This window comes from Myotis davidii, unplaced genomic scaffold (genome assembly GCF_000327345.1).
Source record: "Myotis davidii unplaced genomic scaffold, ASM32734v1 scaffold803, whole genome shotgun sequence".
Classification (NCBI taxonomy): Eukaryota; Metazoa; Chordata; class Mammalia; order Chiroptera; family Vespertilionidae; genus Myotis; species Myotis davidii.
The window spans coordinates 2843203-2856263 of NW_006295567.1; the positions used below are offsets into that span (position 1 = coordinate 2843203).

At 37.9% G+C, this 13061-nt stretch overlaps 2 pseudogenes; both read right to left on the bottom strand.

Moving 5' to 3' along the window:
• Positions 1 to 211: 211 nt before the first annotated feature.
• Positions 212 to 668, bottom strand: LOC102755959 (annotated as a pseudogene).
• A 10729-nt stretch (positions 669 to 11397) lies between these two features.
• LOC102763911 overlaps positions 11398 to 13061 on the bottom strand; it is a 2602-nt pseudogene continuing 938 nt past the window's right edge.

The following is a 13061-nucleotide window of genomic DNA, read 5'->3' on the forward strand; positions in this document are numbered from 1 at the left end:
TATTCTCTATCATAAGCCAATACTACACTGCCAGGTAAATCTTAAAATGGACTAAATTTAATTATTTCTGCTTTGTTTTATAGTAAAAGTAGCCATGTTTAAATTTTGCACACGCATTTCAAATTCTCCATTCTAAATTAATCTAACCACCTTGTTCTCACATTCAGGTACCGGGCAAGTTCCTTGGGGGGAAATTTCATACTTTTCTTTCTTTTTTTTCTTTTGAAGGTTTCAAATGTACTTTATTTCTCTAGTCATGCCATATTTTAATGGGCACACAGTGCTTTCACTTGCCATCAATTATGAGTTGGTTTTGAAATAATTCATTATCACACCAACTGGGATGATTACTAATCTCTCCATTCCTTTGGGGTGACCCTGCCAACAGGGGACAGGTTCTATTCTATTCCAATTTGTGTTGCTGTATATGTCCATGTAGCAACACAAAAGTGGCTCCACTACCTAAAATAGCATTGCCATATTTGTCATGGAAATCAGGTGTCCTTTTCTAGTGGATCTGCCTTGCCATTGTTTGCTAATGCTTCGAACTGGGAGACGACTTAGCGTGTTTTTGGCAAACGGAAACATCGTGAAGCTGGACAACACCGCAGCAACTGCAGATGCCGGTTGCTGGAACTTTGAGTCAAGTACCCTTGCGAAGAAACCTGAAAAACCCATACTTTTCATTAAATGTCTGCTGGTCTAGCCGTAACCATTTTGGCTCAGTGGATAGAGCATCCGCCTACGGACCGAAAGGTCCCAGGTTTGATTCCGGTCAAGGGCATGTACCTTGGTTGTGGGCACATCCCCAGTAGGAGGTGTGCAGGAGGCGGATGATCGATGTTTCTAACTCTCTATCTCCATTCCTCTCTGTAAAAAAAACAATAAAATATATATTTAAAAAAATAGAATAAATGTCTGCTGGTCCTCATGTGTTTCTTTTGTTTTTTGTTTTTTGAGAAGGCGCATCTCTGGCTGTCCTCCTATCGTTCACTATTCCTAACCCTCGCTACTGCACCGACTGCCCACATTTGGCCGCAGATGGCCTTGCTCTTACTTCATAGAGAAAACTGAAACACCAGTCAGGAACTTTTTCAGCTTTGCTACCATTTACAAACTTATGTGCTTCTATGCACATTCTATAGTTGTCTTTTTCTGTAAGTGGAAGGGGTGTCCTCTTTTTGAGGAAGGCTAACCCATTCATCTGTGTTCTAGATCACAGGCCCTCCAAAGCCCTTGTGCCTTTGCTCCATCACTTATCCTCTCCCTCTTCTTCTTTATTTTTTACTGGTCCCTTGTCACAGACCTTAGTCCCCTGCCCAGTCTACAAATGAGGATGTTCCACAGGTTCAGTTCTCACCCCTTTTCTTCTCTCATGTGTAACATCACACAGGAAATCTTACCCACATTAAAGGCATCTGCAACTGCCTCTAGCCAAACTTCTCTCCTAAGTTCTAGGTGTCCACAGAATATCTCTATCTGCCCAAAGATACTGCAGTCTTCACATGTTCAAAATGAACCCTTTACAACTGGAAAATTTTATAACTTTCTCTGCTGTATTGTCCTTGTTAATGAATGGCACTACAGTTGTCTAATTTTGAAACCTAGAAATCATTCTTGTATCTTCCCTCTCTCTGATTCCTTTATCTTCAGAGAATTACCAAGCTCTCTTGAATTTATTTATTTAATTTTAATACATTTTATTGTCTTTTGAAATTAATAATAATTAATACTTCTTAATATGGGTCAGGCATTTTTCCAGGAGGATTATATGTGCCATCTCATTTCATCTTCAGTCACCATATTATGTGGGTGGCTATTATCTCCATTTTAAATGTAAGAAAACTAGGCACAGTGAGGCAAAATAATTAACCCAGGTCACTGGGTGGTAAAGGGTAGAGCTGGGATCTATGCCCAGGCTTAACTATAGAGCTGGCCTTTTAATAACTACACAATGCTGCCTTCCAACATGTCAGGATCCCAAATATCTCTTAAATTCATTTCCTCCTATTCTTTCTCATTTTGGTGACTTGATTCATGGCTTCCTTAGTTCTTGCTGGTTGTAACTTCCTATAAATTCCTGCCCAAAATCCACTATCTAGAATGTCTGATTAATCAATCTTAATCCAATTTTCTGGGGGTGTTGGCTAAGCTATGTCTTTTTAATCTATAGTTTTGAATCTTAATTTTAGGAACATTTATTCAATTATATATTGGATTTTCTTCCCATTCCATGTATTTTCTTCTAGAACAGTGGTTATTTGTATGTTGTCTATATTTATCATCTTTTTATAATTCTCTTTGTTCTTATCCATTTCATTTTGTTATTCCTCAAGCCTGTCCTCTTTGTCTTTGATTATATTTTTATTCATATCTATTTTACCTTTTGTTGGTTCTAATGAGAAGCTCACATCTGTAATAGTTTCATTTTATTCTTCTATTAATTCATTTTTCATCTTCTATTTTCTTTTCATCTTTTTAAAAAATCTCTTACTAGTCTTTCAGGCTCATTAATTTAGGAAGGCCAAATTGCTTTTAGCTTCTTTGAATCTTGGGAGAACTATTTGTTTAAAATTGACCCATTTTTCTAGGAAAGGTTCTGCAATTCTGTGTTCTTTATTTAACTTTTGTTTTTGTCTCTCCATTGTGTTTTTCTTCAATATCTACGTTTCCATCAGTAAAATGATGTGTTAGAAAGAATAAAATATAAAGACAAATGATAACTTGGCAGATGGAAGTCAGGCTGGTATACATGGAAATGGTAAGTGTGAGGGAATATGAGGTATGCCTGGTGTTTAGTTCCCAGGTGGCAAGGATGCTGACTTCACAGGACTTTTGGTTATGTGAGCCAATCAGTTCCTCCGGTGGTAGGGCTCTGTGACATAAAAGCGGAGGCAGAGAGAGGACCAAGCCGAGATGTGGAGGGCTGCAGCCAGAAGGGGCAGAAAAGCGGTTGTGTCAGCAATGCCTAAGCCAGAAGAAGAAGCGGGAATTTAAAAGCCATATCGTGTTACACCACAGCTCAGTTATGCTGAGCATATGCAATTTATTCGTTTCTGTCTATAACAAATCTGGTCTTTTGCGAAGCTTCCAGCTTCTGATTAGTAGAAAAATATTAACATTTTAAGCCTATGACATTTAAAAGTTGCTGTAGCATTATAACCTTCCTTTCAGATAAAGTTCAGTCTCACGGAAGCTCTTAGATACCTTTCATTCCCTCATCTCCTACTTGTGACTCCTCCACAGGTCATGTCTAGGTACCTGGAGAGAGGTGTGCCTTATTGACCTCCTAATGGTGAAAGAGTCACAGTCCTCAGATGAGATATTCCCTTGGCCCTCTGGTTCCCAAGTGTTTTCCTTTATATCTACCTAAGGTTAAACTAAGATGCATTTCATTTAGCCACAATCCACAAGTCACAATTAGTTATAATTCTTTACTGGTTTTGCATATACTAGTGCATTATTCTCTTCTCTGGCAACAAAGTCTCTTATTCTCTGGCCACATAAGTGGTCATGGGACCTAATCAGAGTGCCTCACCTGCTAATCATAGTGATTATTTGCCTAAGGAATGGTCTTGTACCTCCACTGGCCCATTCAGAGTTCTTGTCTGGAGTTTTTAATCGGGAGCCGAGAAGAAATTGGGAAGAGGTGAAGCTGGAACTACAGACAACAATGCCCCTTCCCTGATGGAGAAACGGCTCTGTGAGAATGAGACCAGCATTCATTGAGAAGCAGAAATGAGCACTAGAGAAAAAGTCCTAATGAAATTCAAATTTTTGCTTCCAATCAACCCCCAAGGCCAAGTCTACCTTTCCCCTGTGTATTGTTTGGTTATGTGAGCCAATTATTTTCTCTTTTTAGAATTTGCTTTAATACTTGTAACCAACAATCAACAAGGGAAAGTTAAAATTGTTGCCTTATTTTAACTGTGGGAATGAAAAGTGAATTTCATATATTCAAGAATGTAAACTTGTACAGCCACTTTGGAGAAACAATTTGTTATTATCCACTAAAGTTAAAGATATCCAGACTTATGACCTAAGAATTCCACACCTAGATATTCACTTCTAAGAAATGTGTGCACAGGAACATGAAGAGACATGACTAAGAATGTTTACAGCATCATTAGTTCTCAAACTGGAAACAACCCAAGAGCCTTCTGCATGTATGAATATAGAATGGGTACTTTATGATATATATTAATACAATTGAATATACATTGAGAACAGATAGATTTATCAATATGGTAAATAAAAAATACAATGGTAAAGAAAATTTATTAAATAAAAGTATTACATGATTTCAATTATTTAATTCTTAAAACATGTAAAACTGAACAATAGGCATAATTATATGTACTGCATACATGTGGTAAAACTGCAAAGGAAAGATTGATGAAATTCAGGATAGTGTTTGTCTCTTAAAAAGGAGAAAGGGAACAAAGATTTGGGTTATGTATTTTTTCTTAAGTTGTGTTGTATGTACATGCATGTTTATCTTATTATTCTTTAAATTGTATGTATAAATTATACTCTCTTGTTTGTATATTTTATTAAAGAAAAACCAATTAATTAATTTGGAAGTAACACATATAGCAGGTTGGGTCCATTTTCCATCTTCTGGTAATAATCACAGAAAATTAGAAACATTATAAGAATTCAATGGAAGGAGTTGTTACCAACTCTGATACAAAATTGTTTTTTTTTTTAATTTCTAATTATTTTATAACAAAATGAATAATAACAATACTCATGGATACACTATTCAAAGCAGTCTTATCTAGATGTTAAAATAGTGCTAGCTAATTAAAATAATGAAATGGTAAAAAAAAAAAAAAGAAATGATATACCATAGCTATTAACTATATTTTCATCCTTGAATGTCTTGGTTAAAGTTTTAGTTTAGTCTCTGGTGAAAGACACCAAAAGCAAAATAAATGCAGGAATATTTCAAAGTGGGAAAATGTCAATGTTTGCCTTTGTAAAACTCAGAAAATGACTCATCTTCCATTTTAGGCCATATATTATTTCTTCATTTGTGGTTGGGAACCATAGAAACTATGGCTGCAAACAGTGTTGGAACAAGCAAACACAGCTATTTTTAAGACTATGATGATTTTGAATATAATCAGCACTGAACTAATAAATCATATGGAATTAGATTGGTTATATATTTAGTGTTGAGTGGATCCTGGCAATCTCTGGTCAAATGCTTTGCAATTAAACATCACAATACCTCCAGGTGTGAGTCCCCTGGGCCAGTACACAGATAAATATTTACATAAACTTGCTGCACAGCAGCTCTCTATTATCCTCATAGTCCATGTGGAGAGACAACTCAAACATCAGTAATAGGAATGTCTAGTGCCTCCTTTGGGTTTTATTTACTAAATTTATCTTTTAAAAAATCTTTTAGCCCTAACTGGTTTGGCTCAGTGGATAGAGCCTCAGCCTGCGGATTAAAAGGTACCAGGTTCGATTCCAGTCAAGGGCATGTACCTTGGTTGTGGGCACATCCCCAGTAGGGGGTGTGCAGGAGGCAGCTGATCGATGTTTCTCTGTCATTGATGTTTCTAACTCTCTATCCCTCTCCCTTCCTCTTTGTGAAAAATCAATAATATATATATATATATCCTTTTAAAATTTGATTTTGAAATATACAGACACAGAAATGTGTAAAACAAAAATAGACAAGTATTTTAAAGGGAAGACCAGTGTAACCACGACTCAGGCCAAGAAATAGAAACTGGCCAGCACTGCAGAGGCCAGCAATGCGCCTTTCCTAATGGCAACCCCCTCAGTACCTTTTACACAGAACCACTATCTTCATGTTTTTGCTAATTCCTTGTTTTGCTTTCTAGTTTGGCTTCCTAACGATGTATTCCCAAACTACATAGTTTAGTCATGTCTGTTCTTAATCTTTACAAATGGAATCATAGTATTTATGATACTGTGTCTAGCTTCTTTTGTTTATTATTATGTTCCATTAGCTCCATCCCTGTGATTATATAGAGTTGCTCTCATAAAACTCCTTAATCTTTCTTATATCCTCTGCCATGCTTTGTAATTTCTATAGCACTCTAGTGATGAGAGGTACCAATAATTCTACTTTGGTTTGTGTATAATTATAATCTCCCTGGCTCTCAAGCATATAATAATATATATTTCAAATTATAACTTTTATTCACCATGTGCTAGGACTGCATAAAACACTGTTCATATAGTATTACTATACTCAAAATAATTCTGTGTGGCATGTAGGTTTAGCGTATTGTTTTTAGATAAGAAGCTGAAATTCAGAAAGATAAGTCTGGGCATTGCCTTTCTGATATTTAGGTATCAGCAGCACAAATCTAGTTTTTATTATTATTATTATTAGTGATTTAAGTGACATTAAGTGAATAAATGAGTAAACTTGCCATTTCATAGCAGTCTTTGTCTGTCTCACCAAGCCCTTGGCATTTTGCCCTACTGTTCCATTGGTGCTTGCATTTTTTGTACTCCCTTTAATAGCTTTTTTTCTACTATTCACACAGGGGTCACTTCTTTCTGGCCTATGACACCTACAGAATATCTCTATAAACTTACTTTCATGGGAGTACTAGAGAGGGGACCGCCTTCTTGTAGGAATCCAGGAGGAGGTCAGTGTAAATAGGCAGGGTGTCAGGGTGGGAAGAGCACAGAGCTGAGAGGCTACACCAGTTCTACATGGGATTGTCATTAGCCGGCTGTGTGACCTTGGGTCAGTCACTTAACCACTACTGGGCTCAGTTTCATCACGTATAAGTGAGGGGGTTGGTCAGTAATTTTCAAACTGGAGTTCAAGGACCATCCTGAGTTCTGATTTTAAATGCAGATTTTTGGACCTCATAAAAACCCTCCAATGTGGGAATCCATGTATGTAACAAGCTCCCAGGTGATTCAGACACCCACCAAGAGGGAAAGCCAATGAAGCAAGAGATGTCTGTCCCAAGTCTCCTCTAATTTTAAAATTCTGGGATAGAATTTGAACTTTTGGTACCTTAGTATTTTTCATTAAAGCTAGGTGCCTACTTATTGCAAAGTGTTCTGTTTGCTTTTGTTAACAAAAATAAATACAAAGCCATTAAAATATAAGGTGCTAAATAAATACTGGCTATAATTGCTATGAGTAAACAATGATAGCACAGGTCTAAGGTATTAGTCATGAAATCAGCTTGAGGCTGTTTGGTATTCATAAACTGAAAAAAAAAGATTGCTCTGATGGAATGCTATTATATCATTAAGAACTATTAATACAGTGTAGCAGGAAAAGCAATATCGCCTGTCTATAGGACACAGTAGGGTCAAAGTGATTAACAATGAATAATATTTAGAGTGCTATATAGTCATTAGAAAAGCCTAAATAGTCATTTAGACCCTCAAAACAACTTTAAGCCCAGAGGCGTGGCTCTGTGGTTGAGCGTGGACCTATGAACCAGGAAGTCACAGTTCAATTCCAGGTCAGGGCACATGTCTGGATTGCAGGTTTAGTCCCTCATGTGGGATGTGCAAGAGGCAACTGATCAATGATTCTCTCTCATTGATGCTTCTATCTCCCTCTCCCTTATTCTCTCTGAAATCAATAAAAATATATTAAAAAAACCCAACAACTTTAAAAGTCAGCTTACTTAATTGTGAAATATGCTAAATATATCACTCAGCAGATTGGAGACAGTCTGTTGGCTGATTTATTTTTACTTTGATATTACATTCCTTACATATTTTTCAAATTCCCTTGCGATTACTTAGGGGAGAGGGATCTCCTTATACTAATTAATTGCTTTCATTTTTTTGTGATTTCTTTTTTACTGGGAATAACTAACCTGAAATTTCTGTCTTTTCCCACCCAAAATAGTCTGCAGTCACTCTCAAACCGAAGACTCACAAACCACGGATTCTCAGGTAGGGGGCTTATTCCCGAAGGAGGTGATAATGGAATCTCCAGGAATGTGTGTATTTTGAAAAGCTCCCCAGGTATTTTTCTCTGATGCTTGAATTTCAAAGCTGGATCCAAAACCTGCCACATAGCAGGTTCATATATTCAGTAGCAGTCTAGAAACCTTCAACACAGGAGTTGCTGTGCTGCTGTAAAAACAATATATTACTATTTGAAGTGAATAGAAAACTTCAATATCAAATGTATATAAATGCATGGACAGGAATAACACTTTTCAAAATCATATGGTTATTGATCTCTACATTAATCTAGACATTGTTAGTTATTTTCTTAACCAATTCCCCACATCTTTCCCCCCTTTCCTTCCTTCTAGTTCACCAGAAAGGTAAAATAGACAAAATTGTTTAGTAATTATTCCTACTCTTTTTTTTCTCTCACAGAAAACTTGTAAATTAATTTGGCCTTGAAGGATGGGTAGGCTTGATTACCTGAGAAAATGCAGACAGTGTATCTGTAAAAAGGAAGATGAGCGTGCTCAATGACTAGGAATTTAAGAACAGTGAGAACTCCATTTTGTATACGGAAGACCAATTCCGGCCAAATGTCAAATTTCAGGCTAAGGAGAGTATAAGAGAGAGTGAGGAACTGTTGGAGTTTTCTTTCTTTCTTTTTTATTTTTTACTGTGTGATTCCATTTTATTTAAAAAAAAATCTTTATTGTTGAAAGTATTACGTATGTTCCCCTTTTACCCCCATTGATCCCTTCTAGCCCTCCCCTTGTCCGCCTCCCATCCCTTCACCACTCTGTTGTCTGTGTCCATGGGATATGCAGCTATGCATACAAGTTCTTTGGTTGATCTCTTCTCACTCACCTGAAGTTTTCTTTTTATTAAGTGCAAAAGCAAATTTTTATTTTTCATTTATTTTTTTTCAAATTGAGATATAATTGATGTTTAACATTACATTAGCTTCAGGTGTACAACATAATGATTTAATATTTGTATATATTGCAAAATAAGCACTATGATAAATCTAGTTGATATTCATTATCACACATAGTTGCAATTTTTGGGGGCGATGAGAACTTTTAAGATCTGGTTTCCTGATGAACCTTTTTGAATGGAGACTCACATGAAGCAACTGATGTTCTGGAACAGTGGTTCTCAACCTTCCTAACGCCGCGGCCCTTTAATGCAGTTCCTCATCTTGTGGTGACCCCCAATTCCATTGTTACAGATTGAACATAATTAAAGCACAGTGATTAATCACAAAAACAATATGTAATTATATACGTGTTTTCCGATGGTCTTAGGCGACCCCCAAAGGGGTCGCGACCCACAGGTTGAGAACTGCTGTTCTAGAAGATTAATTTGGCAGCTGGGTGGAGTAAGGCTTGGAGAGAGCAGAAGCAGGGGGAGTCGTTGGGAGGGCTGAAAGCAGGTCAGAGACAAAGAAGTCTTGACAAGTAACTGCAGGAAAGAGAGGAAGAGTAAGTCTTGAACAGAATTTGAATGAAATACCAATAGTACATGTTTGTTTGCTAGACTGAGAATAAAGAAGAAACAGACGCAAGGTTCTTCGGTCTGGGTGCTTCCTGGGATCCTGCTTCCTTCGGAGTTGCCACTTTATTTCTTTTTTTAACTGCCAAACTACTTTTGTTGGTGTTGTTTATTTATTTTATTATTTAGAAAAGATTTATTCTTGAAAGAGTCATGCTCAAATGCTGTCTTTGCGACCGACTTCTGCTCCCACGCCTCCACTGAAATTATTCTGGCGAAGATCACCGATGACTTGGCTGCTAAATGGAGCGGCCTCTTTTCAGCTCTTAATCTCTTAGCCCACTCTGGAGCATTTGGTAATGCTGACTTGTTTCTAGATTCTAAAATATTCATTTTCATTGGCTGTTATAACATTGTATTTGACTCCCCAGATTTTTGATTACTTTGCAAAATCTTTTAATGGCTCCTCTTACTCTGTCAACCAGAATTTAATTCTTAATCTTATCACCATATTCCCTGAAAACCACCCACACTACTGCCAAATTCTAACTTATCAACTTCTATAACTTGGCTTATCATCTATAACAATTCCCAAAGTTATAACTTATGCCCACATGGCTCTCCTAAACCACAGAATTGTGTTTCCATTGCCTTCTGGGTATCTCCACTTGGATGAAGCATAGCTATTTCAAAATTAATGTGTTCAACACTTAACTCAATATATTCCACTCTAAAACCTGCTTCTCCATCTCTATTTCCATCTCAGTTAATGATCTTGCTCTCCAATTATGTGGCTAAGCTAATCTATGCATGCTTCTCCATTAATGTTTACATATGGTCTGTTTTGCATTGTCTTGTTCATTCTTTATCCTCCCTGCCGCTGCCCCTGACTTTGTTCGGGTTCATGCACTTTCCCACTGAGACCCTTCCTAACTCACTCCAGCTCCTCCAGTCTCTGTCCACTCCAGTCCGTGCTCCATGGCATTACCAGAGACATTTGTCTAAAACCAATCTCTATTCCTCCTCTGTGTACAAATAGCTCTCAGCCTCCCTGGCCTTAAGATAGAGTTCAAGTTTTTCATTATGGCATTCAGGAGATGATCTGACCACAAACAGCTTTTCCAAACGTATCTCCCATCATAGCGCAAATGCTCAGTTTCTGCTTCATTTAGGTTAAAGAACTATGTGAACAAAATACTTCATTTCCTGCCTCTGTGGTTTTCACACTTTGTTCTTTCAGGTTTCCTTCTGAATTCTTCACCAGGTAAACTCCTATTCCCCTGTCAAAATCCAACTCAAATCACCTCAGAGACTGGTCTGCGACTTATGCTGGACCTCTCTTTGCCAAGGATTCAGAGCTTGTTCCTCCCCTTAGCAAGACAGAAACCTGAAGTTTTCTGAGAGGTAAGATGCAAGAGGATTGATTTATATCAGTTAGACTCGTGGGATTCACATAAATATGACTTTGAACCAATTTATTAGTTTATAATGAAAATCATAACTATCAAGCAAATTTTAAAGTTCGTGATCACTAGTGTGGAACTCACTTATAGGAAAATCTCCATAGGAAGCTACATTATAATTAGGTTGCTAGTTGAGCATGAAATCAGTGCAAGAAGGCTACGGTGGGTGATACTAAGGGCTGTTGACACCAACACAGCCTGATGCATCCATGTATGTTATAAGGGTGTATGTGCCAGATGGACTAAATGTGAAAGCGTGGCAGGAATTTGCCTACCTGGGATAACGTTAGAGGCAGACTAGAGAAGACATTGCTCCCTTTTCTTAGACAGCAGTGTACACTATGTGCCTTTGGTCCTACATCCTTTCTCTATAGCCGTGAAACTTGAACATCTCAGGCTTTTCAAGCTGTGATTATAAATGTAGTCATCGTGATTGCAAAGTATCTGATAGATCCTTCTGTCTGTTCCCCTCAGGGACTTCTAAGAATGCTCATTTGGGTTCATAAATAAGCTTTGGTCAACCCTCTCTGGCATAAACACTGTAGCCTTCAGACATTGGTATTTCCAAAGAGTAGCAGCTCCAATTTAGAATTCTGCTGCCTACCTATAATAATAAAAGCATAACATGCTAATTAGACTGGACAGCCAAATGACCTTCTGGACGTCCTTCCAGATGACCTTTCGAATGAAGGCACCACAATGGGGGCGAGGCAGAGGCAGTTAGGGGTGATCAGGCAGGCAGGCAGGCAGGTGAGCGGTTAGGAGCCAGCAGTCCCGGATTGTGAGAGGGTGCAGGCTGGGCTGAGGGACCCCACCCCTCCCAAGCACAAATTTCATGCACCAGACCTCTAGTGCGTTAAAGAAATTGCATATCTACCATCTGGTGACTATAATCGCCATCATTTCTTGCCTGAGGTATAGCCTCTTAGAGGTCTCTCTTAGCCCTCCTATAATCTATTTTCCATATAGTGGCCAGGGTACAGGCATAATTCAGAGATATTACAGGTTTGATTGCAGACTACCTCAATAAAGCAAATACTGTAATAAAGCAAATAAAAATTTTTGGTTTCCCAGTGCATATAAAAATTATTTTTATGCTACATGTAGTCTGTTAAGTATGCAAAAGCATTATGTCTAAAAAACAATTTCCATACCTTAATTAAAAAATACCATATTGCTAAAAAATGGTAACCATCATCTGTGCCTTCAGTGAGTTGCAATCTTTTTGCTGGTGGAGGGTCTTGCCTTGATGATGATGGCTGCTGACTGATCAGGGTGGTGCTTACTGAAGGCTGGGGTGACTGCTGCAATTTCTTAAACTAAGACAGTAACGAGATTTGTCATACCAATAGACACAGAGCAATTTCTCCATTGCATTCATTTGAGAGCATTTTGCACAAAGAACTTTTTCCAAGCTTGGAATCAATTCTTTCAAACACAGTTGCTGCTTTATCACCTAAGTTTATGTAATATTCCAAGTTATTTGTTGTCATTTCAACAGTCTTCCCAGCATCTTCATCAGGAGTAGAGTCCATCTCCAGAAACCACTTTTTCTGCTCATCCATAAGAAGAAGCTCCTCATCCATTAGAATATTATCAGGAGGTTGGAGCAATTCAATCACATCTTCAGGCTCCACTTCTAATTCTGGTTCTCTTGCCATTTCCATCACATGTACAGTTACTTTATCCACAGAAGACTTGAACCCCTCAAAGTCATCTGTGAGGGTTGGAATCAATTTCTTCCTGTTAATGTTGGTATTTTGACCTCTCCCCATGAATCATGAATGTTCTTAATAGCATCTAGAATGATGAATCCTTTCCAGAGGATTTCAATTTACTTTGCCTAGATCCATCAGGAATTCACTCTCTCGCAGCTATAGACTTATGAAGTGTATTTCTTTTTTAAATATTTTTTTAATATATTTTATTGATTTTTCACAGAGAGGAAGGGATAGGGATAGAGAGTTAGAAACATCGATGAGAGAGAAACATCGATCAGCTGCCTCCTGCACCTCTCCCACTGGGGATGTGGCTGCAACACAGGTACATGCCCTTGACCGGAATCGAACCTGGGACCTTTCAGTCCGCAGGCCCATGCTCTATCCACTGAGCCAAACCTGTTTCAGCGTTTCTTCTTTTTTTGAAATGCAGTAATAAAAGTGGAAATGAGGCACCGAATTG